The sequence below is a fragment of the Sodiomyces alkalinus genome, assembly GCF_003711515.1.
Source record: "Sodiomyces alkalinus F11 unplaced genomic scaffold SODALscaffold_14, whole genome shotgun sequence".
Lineage (NCBI taxonomy): Eukaryota > Fungi > Ascomycota > Sordariomycetes > Glomerellales > Plectosphaerellaceae > Sodiomyces > Sodiomyces alkalinus.
The window spans coordinates 408,744-419,039 of record NW_021167092.1 but is presented as its reverse complement, the minus strand read 5'-3'; positions in this window follow the sequence as shown (position 1 = coordinate 419,039).

Sequence of the window (10,296 nt, the reverse complement as noted above, 5' to 3'; positions counted from 1 at the left end):
GACTCTGGGTGGATAAAAGACTTAGCTCTATTTACCCTCGGCCCTAAGAGTATATACTAGCCTCCTAACGAGTGCAGGCTTTAAAAATAAAGGAAATCAGGGAAAATAATACTAAGGAATAAAATATAGCTCATTAGTATAATCCTTATACTTACTCGGGTTAAAATCTAGGCGCTGTAGAATCTGCACCTTAACGGTACTAGACTCTCTTACCTTTTTTAACTCTTCTTTTAGCTTCTTATAATACTCCACTAATAACTCTTTTAGTCTCTCGGAGCGGCGTAAAATATCGTTAATAGTGTGATTAGGAGAACTAATATTACCCTCGGCCTTAGTATCTTCTTTAGGATCCTTACTAGGTAAAAGGGGTACTTCGGTGACTTCTTCGGTGATAGGCGCTCCTCGGGCAGGGTACGTAATCTTAAGCCCTTCGCTATAGTCCCGTTTAAGTATAGGCTAGTCCTTAGGCTCATAATGCCTATCGTCGTTTTTAATGAACTTCTTTAGGCGGTTAGCGGTAAAAGTAATCCCTTTTAGTTCTTCCTTAGTAAGAGTCTCGAGGATAAAGGACTTATTATCGTGATTAGCCTTCCGGATACGATATAGGCCGTTCTAGCGGTAGTTAAGCTTAGCCTTACGGCTTATATCGATAGCTTTCTTAGTATCGTGAACCAGTATAAGATCCTTAACTTATAGCCTTTACTTACGGAGTACCCGGGCACGGCTAGCGTTAATATAGGCTATCCGTCGCCCTCGTTATTTAGTTATTATAGTAATACCAGCTTATCGGTTAGTATTAAGCTAGGTAAAAGCCCTTAACCGAAGTATTATCTCATCCTCAGGGGCTTTAACGCGGCCCTAGTCTAGTACTCTCTCGGTTAGGCAGGTTATCTTAATCGGGATAATAGCCTTATAGCCGTGTAGAACGAAAAAAGGGGTATAGCTAGTGGAAGCTCTTACCGTTATACGGTTAGCGAAAAGGACTATCAGGAGGATCTCGTGAAGGGCTTTAGGGTAAAGCTTCGACTAGATAGATAGAACGTGGGTAATAGTCTTATATCTAACCTTATTAAGGCTATTAGCGTAGGGGTAGTAGGCCGAGACGAGCTTTTAAGTAGTCCTATAATAACGGTTTAGCTTAATTATATAACCCGTATTCTCTAGACCTTTATCTATAAGGAGGATTATATAAAGCCTATGCCTATAGATTATATCTTTCTATAGAAATAAGGTAATAGCCTTAGACGTATTCTTCTTTAGTAGTCGGGTCTTAACCTAACCTATAAATATATAGCAGGCCTCTATAAAATACTACTATTAAAGATATTAAATGTTTAGGCTAACCCAGGTAGAAAGGAGGGCGGTTTCGGGCAGGCTTATTACGATTAGGGGGTCCTCCTAGGAATCGCTACGGCGGGCCTAATATTTAGAATAGGACTCGATAAACCTTTAAACGCTTTTATAGATACTATCCTAGAAGTAGTTAGCGGCGAGACGATAGTAAGTGCCCTGCCTTCCTCGGTGTCCGGATGCGTTATAGGCTTTCCTAATTAGGTTAACCTAGGTGTCCTTATCGTTAATCTAGCGTTTAGGGGTCGAATCGGCTTTAGTTACTCCGGTCTATCGTAGTCTATCCTTAAGGAATACGCGGGTGGCTTTATTTTTAACTCTACGGGCTTCCCTGGGATTTATTCCTTTAGGCACGCGAAAGGTCGTTAAAAAGGTAGCTACTTATCGGGAAAACTGACTCTAGGTAAGGTCCTTATCGAGGATATCGTTAGCTAAGGCAGGGTCGTCGAACTACTTCTCGGCTTCTATAAGGAAGATTCTATCGTCCACGATGTCGTTTAGGTCTTTGTTAGTATTATTATTAGCCTAATTAATGGGTATTCCGGGTATCCGCGAGAGTCTATCGGCTACAGTATTCTTAGATCCTTTAATATACTTAACGTTAAAGTCGAAGAGCCGGATCTAGGCGAGCTATCGGGTAATTAGGGTATTAGGAAGGTTAGTAGTAGATCCTTTGAATTAGGATAAAAGGGCTCAGGTATCGGTCTTAAGAATAAAGTAAACCCTATAAAGGTAGTTATATAGGCGCTAAAGGGTTTTTAGGACCCCCCTTAGCTTTAGCTTACTAGTATTATAGACCCATTTTATAGAAGATTAGTAGCCGCTTTCGTATCGTGTTATAGCTCTTTTATTCTTAATATACTATCCGAGGATTCCACCCTATCTATCCGTGCTAGCGTTAACGATAACGTAGATAACTCCTACGCCTTCGCCGTACTAGATAGTAATTAGGATAGGGGTAGTGGTAAGGGCTTTCTTAAGGCGTTTATAGCGTGTTATTAAGGCTCCTTCCACATAAAGGCAGTGTTCTTCCGTAGTACGTCGGTTAGGGGTTTAGCGATAATAGCGAATTTATAAATCCAGACTCGGTAAAAGGTAGCGAGACTAAGAAACGAACGAATATTAAAGACCGTATTATACCTTTCCTACTCTTAGACTTTCGTAATCTTGGCCTATTTAGGGGAACGACTATTAGTACCGTAGATATAGCCTATAATAGTGGCTGCTTTTTAATACTACTAGCTTTTAATACCTATAATAGTGCCTTTAGCTAGCTCTATGTTAAAAAGCACTTTATCGATGTTAGCGATATACTCGGCTATAAAACGGCGAATTCCTAGTCTAATTAGGGTATCCTTATATATGGTTATCGGTCCTTTTACTATAATATCGTTAATACAGGGTCTATAGCACTAAGGAATAAGGTCGTAAAGGATACGGGTTATAATACGTATAATCTAGGCTACTAAGTTAGTGGCCCCCTAGGGAAGGGTATATATCCTAAAGAGTCTAACGATAGTCGTAAAGGTAGTTAGATCTCGAGACTCCTCGTTAAGGGTAACCTAATCATAGCCGGAAAAAAGGTCTAAGAGTAATATAAGCTTATATATAGCGAAAACCTCGGAGAACTCGTCGGCTCTAGGCGGTATAAAGGTATCTCGAAGGGTTATTACGTTAATCTTAGTAGCCGAGTTAATAAACCGTATATTACCGTCCTTCTTTTTAATTAGGAACCAGGGGTTATAATAGGCTACGTGGCTCTCCTCGATTACACCTTTCTTAAGGCGGTCCTTTATTATCTACACGACTATAGACTCTAAAGCCTTAGGGATAAGGATCCCCTTCGCCCACTATACCTTATAAGGAACCGCTCGAATCTTCTCTAAAGGGGCTACCTGTTTATCGAGGCAGCTATACTTAGTCTAATCCCACGTAATAGCTACCTCTCGGTTTAGGAGGACCTTCGTTAGAAGCTTTTCTTCCTTAGGGGTTAAATAGTCGACGGTCTTTAGGATAGCGTTAAGTCTTTCGGGTATAAGGCGCGAATAGGGTATAATTTTAGAAAACTTCGGTATAATTAGGCTAACGAACCGCTTATCTTCTGGCTCCTAGTCTTTCTCTTTAATTTTTACGAGGATATTCTTCTTTTAGTAGGGGTCTTTATTAGGGATACTTCTATCGGATTGGACGTTATTAAAAGGGTAAGCCTTAAGAGCCTTAGGCTTCTATATAGTAAAGATGCCTTCGGGATCGGGGAGATAGTACGCTTCTTTAATAAGATCCTAGGACTTCCTCTTCTTTAGCTGCTATAGCCTTTTCGTCGTAACCGCGGCTATACTAGTAATACTATCCACCTCTTTCTTTGGAGCCTCGAGCCCTTTTACCTAGGAATTATCCTATATTATCCGGTTCTTCTAAAAATACGAGGCTAAAAGGCCGTTAGGGTGATTAGGCTAATAACAGTGTGAAAAGATTAAAAAAAATAAGTGGTTAGTATAAATTAGTTATTATTATATAGTCGTAGTTATTATATAGGGAGCCTCCGCGATACACCTCTTATATCCTGAGCCCTAATTTCGTGGTATCGCCCTTAAGGCTATATAAATTCTCTTCGTTAAGGGCTTTACCTCCTCCGTAAATAGGAAGGCTACTAAAATAGCAGCGTCCTTATTATCTAAATAAAAGAAAATATCGGCGTTACTTTTCTTTTTCTCCTTTTTCTCCTCCTTTTTTATCTCCTCCGCCTTTTTCGCCCCCTAGTTAGGCGAACCGCTAGTCCTATTATTACTCGATATTAAGGTAGCGGCCCCGGACTAATTATAAAGGACGCTATCCTCCCCCTATTATCCGATACTTAGATCGATTAAATCCTCCTCCTACCGACGCTTCTCCTCCTTTTAAAACTTAGGCTGGCTTTATCTATAAGGGCGGTTATCGACTTATTCCCTGCTAGCGATAGGGACGATAATACGGGTATCCCTGTAGGTAAAGTCTATATCGATCTATCCGTCCTTATAAGTAAAAGAGGCGTGACTATCGAGTAAAAACGGCAGGCTAAAGAGTATTCCGGGTTCTATCCCCTTAATCACTATAAAATAGACCTTCTCGTGCTAGTCCCCGACCTAAAGGTACTCCTTTAGATATCCTACGTAGTTTACCCTATCTATATCGTTAATTCCCTTAATCGCGATATTACTTTTCCCGATACAGCTCTATAATCCTAGCTTTTCCACGAGGTCTAGCCGATTAGTATTAAAAACGACTCCTATATCGATAACTACGTAAAAACGATCCTCTATAGGGTAGACCTTAGCTATTCGCTTAGTTAGGCTAACCCGTATCGTTATATACTTAGCGTAAATAGTAGGAGGCTTTAGTTTATTAATTATTAGGGCGGGCGTGATAGATAGGGTATTATTAGGCGTAGGGGCTATAGTCGTGGTATTCGTAAACTATATAGGGTATTCGGGTCTAAAGGGTAAGGAGTCTATAAAAAATGCCTCCTTAGGGGTTAAGCGGATAACTTTACGAGGCTTTACCTAACTGCGGATTAACCTTAGCGTCTCCTCGTAGTTCGCGAGGATAGCTTTATTAGTGGAGAGGAGGTAGACTATAGGAACCTTAACCTCTATTTCTAAAAGGTGCTTTAGGCTCTTCTCGCGGACCTTCTATATAACGGCCTCTTAGTTAAATAAGTTAAGGGTATCCTTTTAAGCCGAGGCTTATAAGATAGGCCGAGCGGTAGTCGAGGTAGTAGTACGTCTAGATATAGGGGCTATCGAATGAGGGGTTAGACCGTCGTCTATATCGGTATCGTTAACTATTTCTATAACCCTTTAAGAGTTCTCCGGAGTCGATAGGGTCTATTAAATAGCCTGATTAGGGGAACTAGCTACTTTTAGCGTGGGGTTACTAATTCTTCCACTCCTAATAGTACGAAGAGGGTCTTAGGGGTCGGTCGAAGTGTATCGAGATATAAACATAGTATATACTCTAGTAGTAATAAAGTTAATAGATCCCGTGACCTTAGTACCCCTCGAGGCTTAAGTGGCTTAGGTAGCCTAACTACTCTAACCGGTCTACTACTTCTATACCTACTTAACTATATACTGAATTATAAGCCTATTAGTCTTATTAGTCTTATAGGGGAGGGTAGCGGGCTAAAAGGTCTTAATATAGAGGTCTACGAGTTCCTTAAATCGGCTATTAAGCTTAGTGGCTAGCTAGTATAGTATAAGGCGTTAGTATAGCCAGTATTTATTAACTCGTAGCTTATTCTCCGGGCAGGTTAACTAGATACCGTTCTAATCTATAACTAAATACTCGGGGAACTACTATTTAACTAGGTTATAGGCGCTATCGTGGATTAGGATGGGGTAGTTATCTCTCCGATACCCTTTTTAGCCGTAGTAGTAGTAATAAGCTAGTAGGGGCTAGCTATTATTCTAGGCACCTCTCTATTATTCTAGGCGGTTATTGTGTTACTAGGTCGGACGGCTATCGTTACGCCGGTTATTATATCCAAGGCGGGGTCCTCTATAGTAGATCTCCTCGGTGTATTAGGCGATATTAGGCTAGGAAGCGGCACCGTTAGCCTAATTAGGGGTGGCGAAGTGCACTAAAGTAGTTATCGTAGGCTAAGGGGCGTGCTTAAGGACGGTATAAAAGGGGTTCTTTAGATTAGACTTCGTGGCGAGGAGGGCTTAGACCTTCTCCGTGCCTATCCTCTTAGATAGGGCGAGTATTTAGGCGGTAATACCCCTAACGCCTTTAGCTCTATTATAGATAAGGGAAATAGTATACTTCTTAAGGACGTCGGCGAGCTTATCTATATCCGATTAAGAGGCTATAGACTCCTAAACTATAGTAGGCCGCTTTAAGATTATAGGCTAGAAAGCGGTACTATTAGGCTAATCAGACTTAGCTATACTTAGTATAGCGTCCCCGTCTACAGGCTTACCCTCCGCTTCTTAGATATCCGTAGACTACTTACGTAATAGTTCCGAAAGCAGCTTATAGCTCTTAACTATCTCCCTTAAGTCGGTGCCTCGAATCTTAAGCTTATTAGCGATAAATATATAGATATCCCTATACAGAATAGTAAGGATAATACCGCAGAGCTCGGAATCCTCGATAAAAGTGGCTTAAACCCGCTCGGCCTTAGCCTTTTAGATAGTGATTTATTATAGTAAGTCCCTAACCTAATAAACGCTATTAATCTTATACGTCTTATACTTTATCCGAAGCTAATAAACCTTATAAGAGAAGTTAAGTTAGTAGTTAGGATCTAGACAAGAGAACTCTTTAACGAGCTTCTTAACTAGATTAGACTAACCGCCCTTATCGCCTTAAACCTCTTTAACTAGGCGTTCGATAGCGGGATACATAGCCGTATCCGTGTATAGGTTAATATAGGTAATCTTATCGGCTTTACTAAGGCGGTTAAGCTTAGTATAGTTATCGTCCTACTAAAGGAACGTGGAGAGGGATTTACTACTAAAGCGGGGAGCTTTAGTAGCGAGGGGATTTAGCGGTACTCTTAACGTGGTAGTAGTAGGGGGTAAGGCTTTAATAACCTCGGTAATAGTGCTCTCTCGGTCATGGCTTATTAGGGCTTATAGTAGCTTAATTAGGTCTTTAGCGGTAGTAGGGGGAGTATTCGAAGCGGGTTAGGTAGTAAAGATAGGCTAAGCAGGGGTAGTAATAGGGGTAGTATTAGGGGTAGTTATCGAAATAGTAGTCGGAGCCGTGGTAGATGTAGTAGTCGGCCTAGGAGCGGGCGGAGGTAAAGCCGTAGCCCCGATGTTATAGTTCCCCTAATTAGGGGTAGTAGAAGTGGCAGGCGTAAGAATAAGGGGAATAGCCGATAAGGGAGCCTTATTATCGGAGTCGCTAATAACGATAACGGGGTTGGCTCGTGATACTAAGTCTAAGTGTTTATAGTATTTTAGGTGTAAGTGCGAGGGGGTAGGCGAATAATAATAATAGGGTTAGGGTATTTAGGGAAAGGTTCTTCGAACTAATTATCTAGCGAGAAGATTCTATAAGTATTCTAGATACTAGCTAGGTTATTATATATATTATCTCGTCTTAATAAGAGTAATAAGGTCCTTAATAAGAGGGTAGTAATAATCCTAGGATTTACTCCGTAATACTTATCTTCGGGGTTAAGCTTATCTAACTCACCTTAAAGGAAGAGGCCCCCCACGATTAGGAGATTACCTATTAATAAAGGGGCTATACTTACGAATATTAATATTAGTAATATTACGCGCTAAGTCTTACGAAGAAGTATTGTAACTTACTTACGGGGTCTATAAAGGTCTTTACTAGACTATCGGGTCCTCTTATAAGGTATTATTATTTTGCTCCTATACTCGGTATTAGCTTTTTATTAGGTCTATTAGGGGTTAGTTACCCTAATCCGGGTGAGCTGCTTTTAGCGGTCTTATCTTTTCTTCGCTATCGTGCAAGAGTCTATTTTAATTAGTAGTAGGGGTTATAAGCCCCTTATCGAGTCTATTCTATATCCGGAATCTAACTTTATTGCGATCTAATCGGTTTCTTCCGTTCCTATAGTTACTACTTCCACGGCGGCGGGTCTTATAATTAAAAGTTCTAAAGGTGCTTCTAATCTTACCTGTATAGTCGTTTCTTTTTCTAAATCTATTAGGGTAAATCTCCCCTCGGTCTTAAAATATTAAATCCGTCCTTAGTCGTTATTTTTATATCTTTAGGGGTTATTAACTAATAGTCCGTTTAGGAGGCCCGGAACCTCCCTCGAGCGCTTTTATTACTCTGATTAGGGTTAGAATACTTTAAGGACGCCGAATAAATCCGCCTCCGAGTACTATATTATAACCAGATAAAGACGTAGTGGTACTAGATCGTTAAGATAAAGATTAGATAAAGAGGTTAGTCTAGCGAAACCACGATATATAACTAAAATATAACTAACACTGCTATAACCTTTAGCGAAGAAGTAGATCGGTAGTCACTATTCTGATTAGGGTATTATAAGTTAAACTGGAAAGATACCTTAAACGTAGAATAAGTAATTGCTAAAAGAGGATGATAATTCTATAATGGTCCTTTGATAGGGATGTCCGGCGCCTGTCCTTAATATATATATGGGAGGTGGATCCCGCAGCCTTAAAAAGGGGGTCACGTGACCGACTATCAGAACCACTCCAATACCGTATCTGCGCGGTTATATTAACCTCTATCCTATACCACGGTATCGTCGTTTAGTAGTTTAGCGACCTTCTGGAAATAACCCTCTTTACCTTATTAAGGGCATAAGCCTTATAATCCACTGTAACAGGATCTTTTTAAGCATCTTTCATAACGCTACTAGTAAGGGTATCTCCTATTTTCTTATTAGTAGTAGTGCCGGCGTGCCCTAGCCTCTTATACTATAAATAAGCGTTAGCTATACTTATAGTAGACGTTATAGAGCTATTAAACAAGCTGCTTAGTAGGTGCTGTTAACGATCCGTTAGAATAAGCGTATATTAGTCGCTAACGTTATTTAAAGGCATGGCTAATAAGCCATCCACCTTTAGCACTTCGAGGCCGGAATTAAAAGTAATACTATATTCCTTTGATCTTCTGGTTACGATTAAGGTTATTAGGTAGTCTTATATAAAAGCCACGCGATTTAGCACTAGTTTAAAGGGATTACTATATTAATCGGCTACTTCTAATTATATCCTGCTATAGCCCTTAACTAGTTTAGTCTCTCTACTACCCGTTTAAAAATAATACTCTTCTATAGTAGGTTCGAAGTGCTAGAGTAAGTCTTATTAGTTAATGATATACCTAGATGTGCCGGAGTCGATTAATAGCTAGTTAAAGAGCGCACTGCTAACGGTTATATTATTTATCTATAGATACGAGTATATCCTATACAATCTCTTATCGGAATCCTACTCTTAGTTATCTAAGAAGTTAGATACCTCCTTTAGTAATTATTTTAGCTATACCTTCTAAGAGTCGTTTTTAGTACCCGGTTTAAGGCTTTTGACGTCCGTTTTAATATTCTCTCGAAATCTCTTTTATTATTTATTATTCTAGGTCTTAATAATATAGTCGACGCGTTCTAAGATCTCTTTTAAAGGTATATATCCCTTTTTTCTGCGTGCCTTATTAACGTTTAGGCAGTTCTATAAAGACTTATAGTTATATTTACTTCTTTTCTTATTACGGTAGTCGTAAAGCTATTCCTTTTTCTGCTATAAAAAGAACTATAAGGTATCCTATTATCCCGATTATACCGGCTATTACTTACCTTCTTTATCCTTCCCTAGAAAGGGTACTGTATACAAGGATAATACGGTAGGCTTTTTATCGAGTCAGTACGGGTAACAGCGTCGAAGCTATAGTCCATTACGACGATAATCCTATAGGTGGATCCTAGAGTGATCTTCGTTTATCCCTCTATAATCCAGGATACCGGAACCGGGGACCCCTTAGAAACCTAACTAGGTCCTAGGAGGGACTAATCCAAAACGTTAATATTAGCGCCTCTATTAAGGAGAGCCGACGTCTACGCCTATTCCCTATCTCGGCGAAAGGAAACGCGTGCCTTTACCAGTATAGTAGTAGTAGAGGGGGTTACTCGAGGTAAGTGTTATTCCTAGGGCACCTCGCCCGTGATACGGCCGACCGTGGGGCGAGAGGTAGATACCGGTTAGGTATTCGGGTTATTATTACTCGAGCGCTATACCCGAGGGCTAAGGCACGTAATAGCATAATGCCCTTTTTAGTTATAATTATAGTAAGTGATAGAGTCGAGGTACGATAATGGTTTAAAGCGTATCGGGTAGTTAGGAATAGAGGCTAGTATAGTAGTAGGGGCAGACGTAGGGGTAAACGCGGGGATACTAGTAGAACCGTAGGTGGCCGGAGCATAAGGATTATAACCGTGGGCACGCGAGCGGAGAC